Here is an 18,420-nt window from a genome sequence, read left to right as displayed (position 1 = left end):
TATTTATAGAATCATAGAATGGTTTGGTTGGAAGGGACCTTAAAGTCCATTTTGTTTCATTTTACCCTTTGTCATGGGCAGGGACACTTTCCACTTGCCCAGGTTCCTCCAAGCCCTGTCCAGCCTGGCCTTGGCCACTTCCAGAGACGGGGCAGCTGCAGCTTCTCTGGGCAATTGGTGCCAGGGCCCCACCACCCTCACAGGGAAGAATTTTCCTCTAATATTCAATCTAAACACATCCTTTCAGCTTAAAGCCCCCTTGTCCTATCACTTCTTGCTCTTGTAACGAGTCCCTCCTCAGCCTTCCTGTACGTCCGTCCCCTTTAGGCACTGGAATTCTCCTTGTCACTTGGGACAGTTGTGGATCCCTGCAGGAAATGTCACACAGGACGTCTGCAGCATATCCAGGAGGTCTGACAATCACTGGGTCACCTGAGAAGCTCCGTATCTCAGCCACACCACCAGTTTGGCCATAGACTGAAGTGACAAGCTCCCAGCACGCTCCTAAGCAATGTGTCAAACACCAGTTGCGATTCAGTACCTCTGGCCTAGACAAAAGAGCTGGAGATGTTCATGTACATGAAATTATTTAGCATTACCAAGCTTTACTCGTCCCTCAAATTAATTCCAGATTTAATACTCAGAAGTGAATACGGATTAGCAGGAAGCATCCGTTACCAGTGAACTGGCTGAACTGGTTCTTCATCACAGACATCCCCACATACTCTGCCATGCTTGGCACAGACACAGCAGAGCTGTGTTTGCCCTTGAAACCAGCCAGCAGGAGCAGTGATGAGGCTCTATCAGATATCAGAAAATCACTTTGACTGGACCCCACCCCAGGCTGTCCCAGGAGGAGAGACTGGCTTCAAAACAAACAACATGAAAAGTTTTACTGCTGAACTCAAACCAAATATGAGAATGACTTCTAGTAGTAGATAGATTTACTCACACAGGTCTTTCCGATAAAAATGTGCAAAAATAAAACTGAAGCATGGGAAGTTTTGGTATGTCTGTCTATTTGGTCTATGTTTTGCTTCCAGTTAAAGCTATCATGTAATACATGATTCCATGTAATACATGATTCCATGTAATACAACATATGGGTCTGGCACTTGAGGACATGGCTCAGTGATGGGCTTGGCAGTGCTGGGAGAATGGCTGGACTCAGTGATCTCAAAGGGCTTTCCTCACCTAAATGATTCTATGATGCTGGAGTGTTCCTAGGGTTGGATCACTAAGAAAGATGAGTAGGACACAGGAATTCCAAGAGTGAAAAATAAGTAACACTTTGGAAAACACACTCAAACCCACCAAAGCTGGAGAAGATTTTTTTTCCCCTGGAGATCAAAGTCATTATTTTAATCAAGACTGAGTAATTTGTGACCTACAACCTCCAAAACGGAAACACAAAGAAATCTCCAGCAAGAGCACAAACCCTGCCCAGTTTATACCTTGCTCAGCACATCTCAGATGGGACAGCAACCCCATTATCCTCAGGCAAATTAAGCACAAGTCCCACCACACATTTTCTGGCTCACAAAGTAAGATGTTAATGGTTATGAGCTCCTATGCCTCCGTCCTTCCCCCGCTCCCCATCTGGATCAGGTCTCCCAGGGGAGAAGGATGGAAAGGTCATGCCTGACAGTCTGCAAACACTAAACATCCTCTCTCAGCTGAAAGCCTCCTGCAAACAGGAATTCAGAGCAGCAGTAGCGCTCTGAGAAGCTCTTTATCACAGCCAAGCTGAGGAGCAGAGCCTAGCTGCCAGCATACTAGCTCTCACAAAGATCTTACACCATCCTTACCACCTATTTAAACATAAGTAGTAAATATGGCATCAAATATGGCCTTCGAGGACCTGCAGAGCACTTGGCTTTGGAGGGGAAGCAGCAGAAGAATGAAGACCAGACTGTCAGTCACATTAATATTTAAAGGCTGCTCAGAACACTGGGATGACTTCCTGCCATGATTCAAACTTTTTAATAATGATTCCTTCCTACCTTTCCACCCACTCAGCAAGATTGCTCCTCAAAGTTACTTCCATTTGAACGGAGCCGCATGGAGATATTCCCCTAACGGTGAATCAGCTCAATTCCAGGATTGATTTCACTACAATACAGCTGGAGACACAGGAACAGTTATTTAATGAAAGACACAGGCTTGAAAGGAAATTACTTGCAGCACAGTTAGCTAAGCAAAAAAACAACAGCACTGTATCCTACACACTTCCAAACACTTACCCCCAAATCTGTGTCACAACCTCTCCTCCACTGATAAACCCGCAGCACTAGAGCTAGAAACCAGCTTCTAGGTGGTGTGAAATCGTGGAACAGTTCAGGTTGGAAAGGACCTTAAAGCTCATCTTGTTCCACCCCCTGCCATGGGCAGACACACCTTCCACTAGACCAGGTTGCTCCAAGCCTGGTCCAGCCTGGACTGGAACAATTCCAGGCAGCACTGGAGGGCAGCTGCTGTTTGTGTTAATACCCACAATACAGTGTAAAGGAGTGTTTAATAAATGGCACAGAGACACCGCTCACAGCCACACAATTTTTCAGGGGAGCCCTTCAGATGTAGGAGAGGACATTGCTAATGAGGGGTTGGTGTAAAGAAGCCAAAGCGATCCTTGGTCCCCCTTTTCAAAGGAAAAGCTCACTTCCCTTGAACTCAAAACGTCTTTGACCTTCTTGAGTTACTCTGGACACCTTTCCATGATAGGAATAAGTTTTGTCAAAGTCTTGGCTTGTAGTACAATTTCAGACATCTGTCCAAATTGAAATAGTCAACGAATAGCCCCTTCTTCAAATCGAAGCAAGCAGGCCTGGTCCAGGGCTGTGTGTGGTTTTGATCCCTGAAGGAGTCACTACATGCCAAAAATAAAACTGCAAATGCCTGATGGAGGAAGCAACACCCTAAAAAGCAGGAATTCAGTCCCATCATTCCTTTTTAAATCTTTTAAGAAGAGACACCCAAAAAAGCCCCATTTTGAGTTGGGATGGGTGAACTCACCCTGCTCTCTACAGACACAGAACCACAATTCCTCAAAGCAGCTCCAAGATCATTGCTTTAGGACAAGGCACATGCCTTCCCACTGGGCTTTCCAACATTCACCCCATGTGCCTGTGTAAATAGGTCTGGTAAGTCTCCTGACGTGGAGAGCACTTTCCAGACAAGATCTGCTACTTCCCACATGACTTCAAAGACTAGAAAATCCTCCAGGGCTCTCAACTGACATGTTATAAACACACAGATATGAGCTCACCAGCTTACACCATCACACTGTGTAGAAAGTAGAGCCTTCAGCAGCAGAAAACTTCACTGGCTTTGCCACAGACTGGGACAAAGCGCTCACCCTCTGGAAAAGGGAGAGCAGCCAGGCTGCAGGTAAGGAGAATCATTTTGAAACCAGGACATACATGATGTGTTTGCCCATGATTTTAGCATCTACTAACTCATTTTATGAGCTTACTCTCCTAAGTTTAGAGGATCAAGCTGGCTTTGTATGCTCTGCCTGATGGTGTGCATTAACAGCTTCCGAGGCGTCAATGCTCTCCCTTAATTGCACTTTAATAAGGAAAGCCTTTGTTCCCTGGGCTCATGTCAACCATTACAGGTCCTTTCCCACCTGGCACCATGGAGTGTTCCATGGGGTGGTTGTGACTCAAGTGCTGGACCCAGCACTTGGTCCTACTGACCCTCTGGCCTTTTCCCATGGATCCAGCCTGTCCAGATCCCTCTGCAGAGCCTTCCTGCTCTCCAGCAGATCCACACTCTTGGTGTTACCTGGAAGATGGCCCTGCTCTGGTGCTTGGCTATTACCCAAGCCAAGGAAGGGAAGATGGAAGGTCAAATACTTTATTCACTCAGACATGAGAAATATCCTTTTTGCTTTTTTTCTTTTTCTTTTTCATCTCCCACTCAAGAGCTTTCTGGTTACTTCAAGGATCTTCCAGTGGATGCATTCCAACTCCCCCGCTGTACCCCAGCAGCACCTCTACACAGAGATCAGCATTTATCTGTGCTTCCCCAGCCAGCACTACACTGACCTGGTTTCAGTGTCCTCAATGTTGTGCAAAACAACAGAAAAACCGAAAAAGTAGGTCAAAATTCTCTGTTGCAATTTACAGCTAGGAACAGCAGTGACAAAGCTGGCTGCCAACCACAGCAAGCAGGTGCACGTCACGTCGGATGCCCCTCACTTGGGAGATTCTTCCCAACCTTAGAGGCTGCAGATGCTTTTTAAACATTACAAATTGTTTCTGTTGAATCATTTGACCCAACAATTTAATCTTCAGCTTGTGCAGTTAGTTTTGTTCAGTGCTCCACAGGCAGAAAATAAGGAGGCACACGAACAATACTTAAGTCTACATTGCTGGGAAGGGAGAAGGCTGGACAACTGCAGATCACTACACTCATTCATTACTTGTGAATGCCTAGGACTGTCAAGTTTGCATCCTCCAATTACAGTTTTTACAAACAGGGATGAACCCAAATGAAAGCATGCCTTTTTCCATCTGAGTGAACTTCCAAGAGCTCTTTTCCTTGAGGATCTTGTGAACATGCTAAAACACATTAATAGTATAATCCCCAGCTAAATACATTGGCAAGTTACTTTTCCAAGTGATCTCAGCTGATCACTTCACTGAGAGTGATCCAAGCACCCATTCTCTAAGTTCATTCCTGAACTTTGCTCCCAATCCCCTCTACACAAGCTCAGCATGAAAGCCAGCAATGTTTGGAAGGGAAAAACTAGTTTAGCTGGAAATTTAGTTCTTCCACATAAGCAGAGTCAAAACAAAGCACAGACCATTTTCCAGGGAAGTGGTTTGTGGGATGTGAGATCAATTCATCGACTTCTCTCACCCAACTGAGTTCCAGACAAACATGTCCCAGCAGCCAGAGATGCACATTCCTATGGATGTGAAAAGGACTAGAGACCATAATCTGTCAGAAAAGGGGGGTTAGTGCTGTTTATGAAGAAGTAGAGTATACTGGAATAGCTAAATTAACAGTAGAATGCTGGAATTAAATTAAAAAATCACCTCATGAAACCTGAGCTGTACATATTTTTGGGTTTTGTTTTAGGCTGGGCATCCTAATGTCCCCGCCTGGAAGGGACTGTCACACTGACAGCACTTTCGGGATCTATCTCCTGACAGTACAGCAACTGAGCCCAGCTTTACAATCCTGCGTTTAGAATCACTAACGTTGGAAAGACCTCCAATATCATCAAGTCAAATCTTTCAAGAGCTTCTCAGAGCCTGGTGGTCGGGATACCATCTCTGCTCACAAAATGGGCTGTGTAAGGCCAGACAAGATCAGGTTTCAGCAGAAATAAGTATTTATGGGGATACCATGGAGGAAATGAGGAAAAACCTGCCAGCAGCAAAAGCTCTACAACAGACCCTGCAGAAGTTCTCTTCTCTGATATCCAGACATCATAAATCGGTAGGTTTATTTTTCTTCTTAAAATACCAGGTTATTTAACAGCAAAAAGAGAGGTTCAGATGTCCCTATACCATCCCCTTCCTTCCAGGCTTTGGATTTGAAGAAGAAAAGGGCAAAGATGACTTCTAGACAACCATGTGCATCCATCATCAAGGAATAACCCACAGCACGTGGATTCAGGTGCATCCATGATGGTTGATGGATGTAGTTTGCAGTTAATGGTATCAAGGCCCTTGACAAGACCACCATGGGAGCTTAGGCTCTGCAGCAGCCTTGGATCACTGGCAGCAACATCACTTTTACAGATTTACAGCCTAATTTAACACAGATGCACCTCAATCATCTACGACTGTTTTATCTGCGCTCTGTCTGGCAAGGAAAAGCAGTGCAGGGGATAAATTGTGGACAGGCTCAGACAGCTTGAAAAGACTGGTGAACTTGGCAGCCAAACACACCTTCCCCCTGCCCCCAAAACCTTGGTAGTCTCCAAACCATGAGGTGCTTTCTTCTGCTTCAGAAAGGAATGCAAATATCAAATTTAGAGCCAAGGCAGCTTTCACAGTGTGTGTGAGGTAGGGAAAAGAAGAAAAGTCCTTGTGAAGTTGAGGAGATGGATCAAAGAAAACTGAAGACACCTTGATGGCAAGGGTGGGTAGAAGCTGCACTAGTGGAACCCAGCTTGGGGTAACAAGGAGCACTGAGGTGCTGAGAGCCTTTTGGCCCTGTCCCAAGGAGAATCCAGCACACAACAGGTATGTGATTCCCCTGTGGAAGGACACATTCCTGTCAAGTACCATGGTATCCATAAGACGTGTTGTAACAGAATAGCACCGAGGTGGGATTCAGATGCAGGGTCTTTGAATTACAACTTAAGAAAGCTCCAGGTCCCCAGTCTTGGCTTGTGGTTATCTGATGGGAACAGGCTGTCTCCTCTCTGTCCAACCAACACCTAGAGCACTTCCAAAAGCTGAGGACAAGTGAGCAGAACGGTTTCTTTGTTGCCTCAGCTCAAAATGACACAAATCTTCTAAGTCTCGTATCAGCTCCTAAAATCATCTTCAGACACTGCTAGTCAGATTCAGGATCAGTCTCCTGGTGCTCAGTGTTGCACTTGATGGCTCAGGAGACAGGAAAGCATCTGGAGTCTCACAGCACTGAGCTCCAAATATGGGTGTAAGGTCTCTCTCAGTGTCCAAGTGTCTACCACAGAGCAGCAAGGCCTTGGAGAAAATTCCACTTCCATGCAGCAGGAATGAAGTTATGAGGGCGCACCAGAAGTAGGTGCCTTCAGAATGGGATTTTTATCCAAGTACCTAATTCAGTGAGATGATTTAGTCACCAAGTGCCAAATGCACCACAAATTGGGCATGACTGAGCCTGGCTCGGGCGTGTCCTGCAGGGATGAACAGCAGCCACCAGCCAAAGCTCGTGTGGCTGTAAGAGACTGTGCTTCCACGTCCTTCTGTGATTCCAAGTATCAACCCACAGTAACTCAAGCAGCTGTTCTTCACCACGGCACAGCCTCATACGAAGAGAGGATGAAAAGAAGGGAACGTGGCCAGCAACAGTGGAGTGCGTAGAAGTCACAAGTACACTCTGTGCTGCTGAACTTTAAGACCTGGCCTGGCAGGCAAAGCCCAAATGCCCCACGGCAAATGGGAAGAGAACTCTGCCAAGTCTGCATCACTCCATCCCACAGACTCTTGACGGTGCCCAATAGACTCCATTCAGGGTTGCTCATCACTAAAAACTCTTTGTAAGAGCTGGATAAGAAACTGGAAACATGGTGATGTAAGAGCTGGAACAGCAGCACTTCTTAAAGAAATAGTAATGGTGATGTCAACAGGAGAGAGATAGAGTGTATTAAGGGAAGGCACAAGAAAACCTGATAGTGCATGATTTAATGTATGTGTTCTTTCCTTTCAATGCCTGAGCTTTTACCTTCTCCTTTTGTGAAGATACTGCCTTTTCCAGCAGTCATGGAGAGAGAAGCGGACCAATCTGCGTCTTCATATGAGACATTTGGCAGGAATTTGACTGACATCACCTACATATTTTGTTTGCAACTAAACCATGTCTTGAAGAGGAAACTATGTACACCTGAAACCTACACAGGGAGTCTGCCCCAGCCTTTAATGGGCTGCTTTTTTGGAGGCAAATTGCTGTCAGACAGGGGTGACTAACCATTCACCTGCTTATGAAACTTAGAGCACAAAGGAGCTGGAAAGGTAAGAACCTCAACCCCTAAGTAATAAATCCTGCTAATTTGGGCTTAATAAAAGCAGTGCTTCAGCCTAAGCAGCCCAGTGCTGTTGCCAGCAGCCTGATTCCTTACCCCCCTATGTTCTGTGAGAGGAAGGTTTTTATTGGGATAATGTCTATTAAAAACTGCCAGAGTTTTTAATGATATTTAGATGATATAAGGCACTGTTGCACTCAAAGCCTGAAACCTACTGCAGCTATTTGTCTCCCCTTCCTGGTATGGGATTATAAAAACTCCATGATGTCAACACTGCAGCCCCAAAACAAGCCATCCCACCCCCAAAACCCATCTAACCCCACAGGGCAGCAGCCTCATGGCACATAAAGAGCCATCATTTCCTTCCTCTCTGAGATGTAAGACTCCCTAAACCTCCCAGCTCTCCCAACTCTGTGTCCTGATGAAGCAGTTCAGCTGCCAGAAGAATCTGGATTGCCTATGTGACTGAAAGGTGCTAGGAATTACATCCAGACTAAGCAAAATACCTGCTGGAGAAGCACAATCCCTTTGAAGATGTTTAGATCCTGGCTCTTGCCTTTTAAATTTTCACTTATCATAATTTATTTTTATTTATTTGTAAATGAAGCAAAGGTCACTCTGTTTGCTGGCAGCTGAGCTGCCTCCTCCCCAGTGCAAGGTCCACTCTTGGTTACTGGTCTAATTCTGTGCTGGTGGCAACACCCACACAAACACCATCAGCTCCATAAAAATCTGCACTTCCTCAGTAGGTCAATTAGGTACCATAATCCCAAAATACACAGTCAGACAGCTGCATTTGTTCACAGAAAGTAAATGTTTATGCTGAGTTCCTTCCTCAGTCTGGCAAGGAAGTGGCCAATGGCACCCACCCGCAGGGGAAAGCCAAGCAGGAGCCATCAACACTCCAAGAGCAGCCCCATGGCATTAAAAATCATTATATCAATATATCAATATATCATTATATCAATACTTAAAGGTTTGTGCTGTTGGTTGGTTTTCTAGATTTCTTCTTCCTCAAATCTGAAGTTGTCAGCTCCTTAAAAGTCTTCACACACTGGATGGGTATTTTAGCTCTTTCCAGGTGTATTAGGAAGCACCATCCCACTCCTCTCATTTTTCTACCTGTGCTTTCACAGGGGCAGCTTCTTTGTAAAATGATGCCAAGATGAGGTCCATGTGCTCCAGGTGGAGCAGCATCAGTAGAGATGGAGTCTCTGCACTGGCATTCCTGTAAAGCCATCCTACACACCAGAACATGTCTGGGTGGCACATGCAGCACCAGAGATGGCAACAAACACACTGGTTTCTCACAGTGACAGTCTGGAGATGTTTCAGAGATGTCTTCTGCCAGTACCCATCCAAATCTCACATGAGCATCACCAAGGTCATCAAATTTCCCCCCCTCAAGTTCACAGTAAAGGGACAAATTTAAATTTGTGAAGGATCAGCCTGCTTGGGACATCACCATCCCTTCCTGGCTCTTCTGAACACAGGCTGGCAAACGGGTGGTCAGACATCACCTGCCTTTGCACTGGGTGATGGACAACGTGCCCAGGAGAATGTTAATGCCTACAAGGACATCTGCAATCCCCAAAATCCCTGCATACTGAGAAAAATACCATGGGGCTGTGGTAGGGATGGTTTAGGTTGGATATTAGGGAAAAAATTCTTCACTCAGAGGGTGGTGGGGCACTGCCCAGGCTCCCCAATGAATGGTCTTGGCTCCAAGGCTGCCACTCAAGGAGTGTTTGTACAATGCTCTCAGGGACATGGGATTATCAGGGTGTCCTGTGCAGGGCCAGGTGCTGGACTTGATGATCCCTGTGGGTCCCTTCCAACTCAGGATATTCCATAAGCTGTGATTTTTCCAAGTCACAAGCAATAACTCCAAAGCCATATCCAGCTTCCACGGAACATTTATTTTCATTATGAAGCCAGATATTTGGAAATGCTGCTGTGTTGAGGTCACGGCAGTGGATTTAATTCATGTCAGCTTTTGCTACTGACACTGATAACCCTTTATGTGCATCTCAGCACACTGTCACCACCTGATGCTTATCTGACAGGTCAGTCAAAGGCACTTCAACAGGGAGCGAACACCTGAGCTCCCTTTCTGAGGTCACCTTGCTGTTCTGGTTACATCCATTACAATTTGTGCCAGAAGAGCATTACCACTGGAGCTACTCAATGCCCTGAAGGAGGGATACTGGATTACCACCCCAAAGCACATCCAGTGAGGGCAAGTGGCAGGAACAGGCAGTGCTGACACAAATGCTCAAGCTCATGGTGCATCTGATAGAGCAATGTCAGCTCAAGGAAGCAGCCTGTAAACCAGCAGGGAAATAAGCTGAAGGGATGGTTCCATTTCAGAGAGGTAATTTTACATGACAACTCTTCCTGCTTCTCTCCCTCATGTTAAGGACTTTGCACAGTTCACGGCCTGGCTCCGTTTGCTCTAAACTCCAGAGCCTATGTAAAGGGAATATTGTGCCAAAACAAACAAATCTTCCACCCACTTGTGGTCCAGCAATCCATTAGGAAGGAAAGACAAGGCACACACCATTAAAACTATAAATACCAGCTAGTATGGACAAGAGTGAAAGCTTGTGGTTAACAAAAAAAAAAGGATTTTTTTTGCTGCATTCCTCAAGGCATTAGACTTATGTGTTGACACTCCTGTTTCAGAAGTTTCTAACCTTTTCCTGTTATAGACTGGTTTGGGTTGGAAGCTCAGCTTGTTCCACCCCCTTCCATGGGCAGGGACACTTCCCACTATCCCAGGTTGCTTCAAGCCCCATACAACCTGGCCCTGGACACTTCCAGGGATGGGGCAGCCACAGCTGCTCTGGACACCCTGTGCCAGGGTCTCCCCATGCTCAGAGACAATTTCTTCCAATATCAAATCTAACCCTCTGACAGTTGGAAGCCATTCCCCCTTGTCCTGTCCCTCCAGGCTCTTGTCCTAAGTCCCTCTCCAGCTCTCCTGGAGCCCCTTTAGGCACTGAAAGGGGCTCTAAGGTCTCTCTGGAGCCTTCTCTGGATGAACAACCCCAGCTTTCCCAGCCTGGCTCCAGAGCAGAAGGGCTCCATCCTTGGAGCATCTCCATGGCCTCCTCTAGACTGGCTCCAGCAGCTCCAGGTCCTTTCTTTGCTGGGACTCCAGAGCTGGAGACAGCTCTGCAGGTGGGGTCTCACTACAGTGGAGCAGAATCCTCCCTGCCCTGCTGCCCAGACTGGGGAACCACTGGGGTTTTGGAGACTGCCAGGGCTGTGCTCAATCCCTTTTCCACCCAGCCCATGTTTGGGATGGCCTGGCCCAGGAGCAGGACACTGCACTTGGCCTTGTTGAGCTCCATGAGTTTCCCACAGTCCCGCCTCTCCAGCCCTTCCCACCAGCCTCTTTGACCACAACATAAAGTTGGCATCAATCCCACTTAACAAAGAACTCAAAGACCCTGAATTTCTCTACTGTTATGATTGAAGTCATAGGAGACCTATCCACACATATTCCCTCAGTGAAGAAAATAATGCTGTGCAGCAACACAAAGGAATCCACATGGGAGTGGAGTCACTCATCCTTGTCCACAGAAAAAGCTTCACAACTTGGGCCTTATTAGATACTGGATTATCCAAAAACTGAAACCACATTGCCTAAAACATCCTTGAATTCACTTACTCCAGCAGCAGGAGCTATAGGAAGTGTGTGCAGCTCCATGAAACTGTATTTCCCATCCTAGAATTATTTAAAAATTAGTGACACTGCAGAGATAAGCCTAGAGGTCCCTCAAGCACCAAAACTGATATACCAACAGCTTGGTACAGAGAGATTAGAAAACACCTTATGGACTCCCTGGATTAGCAATGGGAGAAACTGAAGCCAATGCCCTGCAAGAAAACACTGAACAAGGAGTGATGATCAGAGGAAGTCTCTGGAGCTGGAGGAGAAAGCTGTTTATTCTACCTCTCACACTCATCTGGACTTCAGAGTGAAATTTATCTTTTAAAACAAAGCAGAGATGCCACACAGGTTCTCACAGAGATCTGTAGCCAAGGGAAGCACATCCTGATGATAATATTCCTTTATCCTGCACTGCATGGCCCAGGACTAATCACAGCTAGCACATTTCTTCACACTGAACTTCAGCACTTATTTCACAAGCAGTAACCTCACTGAGCAGAGACACAGCATCGATTAGTGTTAACACCATTGCCTGAAACAAGACATGGAGACATGGGGGGTTGTCCACACTTGCCTCCAAACCATGGAAGAAGTCAGCTGCTACCAAACCTCTTTGCCCTCTAAGAGGCACCAACCTCCCATCTAAATCCTCCCCCACCACCAAATCTTCACTTAAATACAGGCTGAGCTCTAAGAACCCTTTGCTGGAATGCTGCCTCCCTCAACCACAGATCCCCTTTAGGTGCTATCTTAAACTGCATTTCCAAGATTAATTACTCCATTACAGCATCCGTTTCCCATCCCATGCCAACAACATGACCTTGAGAAAGTGGAAAAACAAGCCCAATTCTTCTGCCTACAAGGCAATTCTTCCACAAGGAAAGAAGGCACCTCTTGATCACATCTCCAGACAACAGCCCAGTACTTCAGGCAGTTTTTCAAACATTATCTTTTGTGGTTTGATACCCAAAAATGGCTCTGTACTCAGGCAAAATATACCCTTTTGAATCGCCACATGCAGAAGAAAAGTCAGGCTATTTCTATCTGAGTCTTCTCAGTCAGATCATGAAAACAGGCAGGTGTCACAAGGGTATTTCAGATTATTCCTGAGAAACATGAGAGTGCAGGTGTGATAGACAAGCACCAGCCAGCCAAGCCCAGGGGATCACAGGAAGAGCACAGCAATGCTCCGTGGTGGAGCAAAGGACTTAAAGACTATCTCAGAACCTGTAATATCATCAATGCAACGGTGCTGGACTGGTTTTCTCCACCTGACTGAATTCAGCTGGCTCTGGATCAATCTGTGCAGCCTCCTGTTCCCACAGCTCATGGAACAGTGTGTCCTACAGCTTGGGCCATCCCTTCTTGAACCTGTGACCTTCAGAGCTCATTTGAGGTCAACCACCACCCTTGTTCACAGGAGCAGCTCCATGTCCCCAAAGATCTAGAATCCTAGAAAATGCAAAACCTGATACAATTTCACCATGGCCAACGTAGACATCTGCATTAGAAAGGATTTTTAACCCATTTTCTATTTCCACTGATTGGTGGGACAATAAGGAATTGGAAGAATACTGTTTTGTCACAGAAACTGCCCAGATTTGATTCTCATTCACCTGGAGAAGGAAGTTTAGGTGAGAAGGATACTGAGGGCCACCTGCCTCCTGCTACAGGAAATGTTAAAAATTAGACCTCCCAGCACCTGAGGGCAACATTAAAATGGAAAACAAACTCAACCATGTTGGTCTGGCCATCATCCTTCCCAGGCTGCATCTCAGGACAAGGTGAAGCTCTACATGGAAAAGGGAACAACCTACCTAAATATATATATAAAGAACCCCTTGTTTGTGATGGGTCATTGCTTGACCACATCTATAAAATACTAGTCTGATGGATGGAGATATTTCAGAGACAAGTGAGAAATTCTTGCAGTGACCACCAGGATCACTCACCCCACTGGGGTGATCACTCTCTTCCTCCAGCTGGAAAACTGAGGTAGGAGTTGGCTTCACATGGGAATATGAAATAGAGAAATAGGAAATAGTCTAGTAAAGCACAAAGTTGATCACAGAAGACCTATGGACAGCAGGATCCCCACAGTGGCATATTCACCAAACAGAATTAATCCACACAGTGCTAATTGCCCAAGTAACACTAACTGTTGTGAGGCAGCTTGATCCCATTTTCCCCTGCTCCCAACACATTTATGAAACACTAAAAACCACAGACAAGGCCTCATAGTATACCACAAAAATCAAGATCCATCGTAGCTGGAATCAAACTGCAAGGCTTGCTAGTGAGATTTTAGCAAGGAAATGGAAATCACACAGTCATACAATTGTTCCGCCTCCCTGTTCGCCTTCACACATTTCTCACAGGTCAATTTTAAAGAATTAAGTCTTGTTCAGGGAAACATCTGGTGGCTGTTGCTAGAGGAAACCGACTATCTGCAACATTTGAGCAAAAATAATGAGTTACATAAAAGCCAGACTGCATAAGCAAGGACAAGTGTTTTGCCCGTCTGTGAATCTCAAAACTCTTACATGAAACCTCATGTTTAATTTCTGGGTTAGAATACAATGAAGTCAATTCACATGCATTACAAAACCCATGAAGATTTAAGTTTTCTTTAAGTTTATGAGGATCTAATCGTGCTGTACTAGAATTAACTTTCTAGCTAGCAACTGTCCTAAAAATTTTCTGCAAACAGAGCAGACAGATGAATTACAGCTTAAAAATGGACCATTTCACCTTTAGGCACTTTCAGACCCAGTTCAAGACAGAACAAGTTCAAGGGCTAGAGAAGAGGGTTTTTGTCTTTCACTATTTGAGCCAGTTCTCCCATGCCTAATGGAAGAATTTTTTTCAATTAATGCTACAGATCACCTTTTCCTCAGGGCTTCTCAGCTCAGGAGACCAACATGGACCAGCTGAGGCTGCATTGGGCTGAACAGGAGGAGTGATTTCATGGGAGGAGCTCTAATGTATGTAAACACACGTCCACAAGAACCCTTTAACATTTCAGGTCTTTCATGGGGGCTCTCCAGCTCCTGAAGTCCCACAACTGGAGGGGCAAAATTCCCAAGAACATCTCCAGCAGGCAACTCTAAAATACTGGAATTGTACTTCACATGATGTACCTTTCTACAAATAGGTATTGCTGGGTTTTGAGGAGTGCTTAAGCACTTAAATAATCCAGAAGCCTGATGGATGACTAATACAACCAGAAAGCTCCGTGTACAAAAAGAAATTTAGGCTTCCCCACATTACCAGGGCCACGCTCAGGATGCAAGCAGGGTACAGAGGAGGCACTTACAGCCCCGACAGCTGGGTTTTGGACATCAGCTTGAGGCTGCAGCTGCTGTTGCTCTTGTTCATTTATGCCATCCAGGGAAAAAAAATTGCACCTAAGGCCAAATTCCTCAAGCTGGACTTGGCTGACTGAGCATGCTGAGGTCACTACAGCAGTGCCAAGAGCCAAGAGCTCCTCACTCACATGGATAACATCTGGTTCTGCAGCACAAATGCAGGAGGGAAGCATCTGGCACTGGTTTCACTGGGAAGAAGTCAGGCCAGGGCACTTGGGCATCCTGAGGCAGGGAACACGCAGGTGAGGACACACACAGACAAGTAATGACATGAGGCAGAGTGCTGGCTCACAGTAACACGTGTGGAGGTCTTAGAATGGGAAAAACAGTGCATCTTTAAACACTAAATTAAAATGTACAGAAAGTTAAAAGAAGGGAGGAATAGGAAAACAAGCTTCACCCAAGTGAAAAAGCATGCCACAAATGCAAACCTCGGGAAATAGGTAAATAGGGAAATAGTGAATCAAAAAAACTTCCTAAGATCCCAGACATCATACAGGCAGGATACAGCAAAACAAGCCAGTGACAAAAGAAACCTTCCACAACATCACAATAGCAAAGCTTTAGACTACAGGGATTTCTCTCTGAGAAAAAAATAATGTGAAAGCAGAAGACACAGCTTCTGCTGGGCTCATAGAAGATATAAAAGCACTTTACAGCACCAGCCTGCACTGCTCAAACTAAACACTTTTCAACAATTAATGGCACTCCTACTACTGTCACCAAAAATAGACAAATTGGTTTTAGGGAATGAAGCTGCAAAAATAATTTGAGATAAAATATCAAGCAAAATTGGAACCAGATTTCTCCTCCAGGCTGGAAGCTGCTGAGAGGATGAAACTGTGGGCCCATCCACAGTGTGCCTCACCCTGCCCCCAGCTGAAATTACCAAAAGGCAAGAGCTCATGAAGCTTTCTACAGAGAAATTTCCAAATGGAAATTACAATTTTAAAAGAATTTGTTTTGTCACATCATTTTGGCCAAAAATAGAAATAACATTCCCAAAGGATGCTGCACAATTACAGCCCTAAACAAAACATCCCAAAGACTTAATCAAGATTACTTAGTCTGCACAGAAAAAAAATGTTAATCACTACATAAATGCTTTTTCCAAAGTCCAGAAAGGGAACTCTAGCACCAGTTTCAGTCTTTATGTATACCCCAAAATCCCCTTGTGCCAAGCAGGAACTCGCACTCACAAAAGGTCACCACCCTCACCAAACCAGAATGCTCACTGCCTTATTTTCCAGAAATCAAGGATCTACCCCCACTGGAATCAGTCCAACACTCTTACCACCTACAAATACTATTCCATTTGCTTTCTGGAGAGGAAAATTTTCCCAACAACTTCATTTTTATGTTTTCTGCTCATTTCATAGGTAAGCTGTTACAGAATAGGTAACCTGGCACCTATTTTATTTGTGACATAAACACACAGAGGACACAACAACTCTGCTCTCAGTTCACCACAAAAAGCTCTGGACTCTCTCCCTGCCTTTAATCCTGCCCAGTTTCCTTGTTTGTCACTGCAACACTGCAGCTACCTACTTCTCAGCTCTACACGTGTCTTTCTAAAAATAATGCCAGGGAAAGGAAATCAGGGATGTAAGTTCCCAGATAAGTTACTTCAGATAAAAAATGCCAATAAAACTGAGAGGGAAAAAAAATCAAAATGGAAATAAGGAATAAGAATTGAACAGCTTTGGGTCTCTAAGCATCCTTCCTTAGGCTTGGCAGATATTGCACTGATAATCCAGATAAGATACTGGATTTTTAGTGTCTTGCCTTATACAGAGAATCAAAGAATCACAGAATGCTTTGGGTTGGATGGGACCCTGAAGATCAGCTTGTTCCACCCCCTGCCATGAGCAAGGACACCTTCCACTATCCCAAGTTGCTCCAAGCCATGTGCTGGCCTTGGACACTTCCAGGGGTGGGGCAGCCACAGCTGCTCTGGATAACCTTTGCCAGGGCCTCACCACCTTCACAGGGAACAATTTCTCACTTGTATTTAAACCAAATTTCCCCTATTTCAGTTTGAAGTCATTCTCCCTTGTCCTGTCACTACAGTTCTGGATGAACTCTCCAGATTCTCTGTAGCCCCTTCAGACCACGGAAAGTGCTCTGAGGTGTTCATGCAACCTTCCCTTCCCCAGGCTTAACACCCTCAGTTCTCCCTGTTTCCATAAGGGAGGTGCCTCTTACAAATAAAGGTGAGTTTGGCTTTTTTAGGAAGGAATATTTGAGCTCCAAGCTAAGACACTCCAGAATATCAAAGGCATGTGACACTCACCACAGGATGTGTAACTCACTTCTTAGGCTTGTTGTCCAAAATCACAGGGCAGTGAGTGCTGGGGCACGGGAGCAGCAGAGGAGCCAGGCACTCATATCTGTACTGGACCTGGTGAAGAAAGCACATTTTAGGAAATCTCCATGCAACAGTTCACACCAGTGACTTCCAATCTTACTGTATTCTCAGTAAAAACAAGAAAGGCATTGTTTGGTTCCAGTTGGATACGGCAGTTTCCAAGTACTGGGGATGAAACAGAGCCAAACCCCACTGCTCATAGGAAAATCATTCTCCTTACCCCGTGTCAGGGGAAACTCATAGCTTTCCATACAATAAATAATGTGTACTTTAGCTCAGAAGACAGTGTTCCCTTAAAAAATAGATATTTCTCTCTCCTCAGTAATTGGAGGTTTGGTTTTTGGTAAACTGTGTTTCCCCACCTTGGGAAAGAGGTTCTCAAACTTGAACTCCCCTGACACAGGATGCCTGGGCTGGCTCCATCTCCTGCCCTGCTCCAGGTACCTTGGTCAGAAGGAAGCACAAGGGTTTGGTTTTTTTTTGTTGTGACTTTCTTCCTTAAAAAACACCCTCCAGAGCCCAGGGTACAAACAGCAGTTTCTGAGGGGGAGTGCACTGTAAGACAGGCGTGGAAGTCAAACCGAAATGGAACTGTTTCTGGGTATCTCTGCCCAGAGACAGCTTGTTCTGTTCTGCACTCAAAACTTGGGCATGTAATGTCCTTTGGAAGAAAACACATGGATAGTTCTAACAAAAATGAAAAATTTAAAAAGAAACTTTTAAGTTCTGAAAAGCTCTGACAATCATTAAAAGAAGATTCTTCTGAAACACCACAGGAGACTCCCTTACACAGGCTAAAAGCAACCAGCCCTCCAGTGGGTATCCCAAGCTAAGTTAGCACTTTATCCTTATTTTTCCAACTGTTCCAGCAAGGCAGCAGTAAAGGTCCACATTAATATCTTAAACCAGAGGGTGTTTTTGCTTTCCCCAACATGAAGTGCAAGACAGACCACAGCCACTATGGCTGTGCTGCTGAGTGACACCACTTTGACTGAAGCATGTGGGAATTTGATGTCCACCTCTTCCCCATCCTTCCAGGAGATTGTGGTCAGTCCAGTCCAAGTCACATCCATGCTTCTCTGATGTTGTTCATGGTTTCTGTCCTTGAAAAGTCCTGGAGGACTGCTCAGTGGGGTTGTAGCAGACTTTCAAAGTCCTTACAAGCTCCCAACAGCTATCATTAATTAATCCTCCTCTACAATTATCCAGCACCAGCTTCGGAATGAAGCCAACCACCAGTGTGAGGAACACAAACCACTACTCCAGTGTTCAAGCAGTGACACTCATTCCTCTCAAATGAAAAGACATTAGGGAG

At 45.3% G+C, this 18,420-nt stretch overlaps 1 protein-coding gene across 3 annotated transcripts in view; it reads right to left on the bottom strand.

Annotated features, from left to right (window-relative positions):
- Positions 1–18,420, bottom strand: part of CSNK1G1 (casein kinase 1 gamma 1) — a 95,518-nt gene that overhangs the window by 58,396 nt on the left and 18,702 nt on the right. For 2 of the 3 annotated variants that reach the window (XM_015639388.3, XM_015639390.3), the window contains exon 2: positions 17,031–17,138. The gene's annotated coding sequence lies outside the window, so the exon portion shown is untranslated. The remainder of the gene's footprint in view (positions 1–17,030; positions 17,139–18,420) is intronic. The other variant, XM_015639389.3, reaches the window with a different exon arrangement.

Source organism: Parus major, chromosome 10 (assembly GCF_001522545.3).
Source record: "Parus major isolate Abel chromosome 10, Parus_major1.1, whole genome shotgun sequence".
Taxonomy (NCBI): domain Eukaryota; kingdom Metazoa; phylum Chordata; class Aves; order Passeriformes; family Paridae; genus Parus; species Parus major.
Note: the sequence above shows the minus strand (reverse complement) of the source record. Positions and strands in the feature narration are given on the sequence as shown.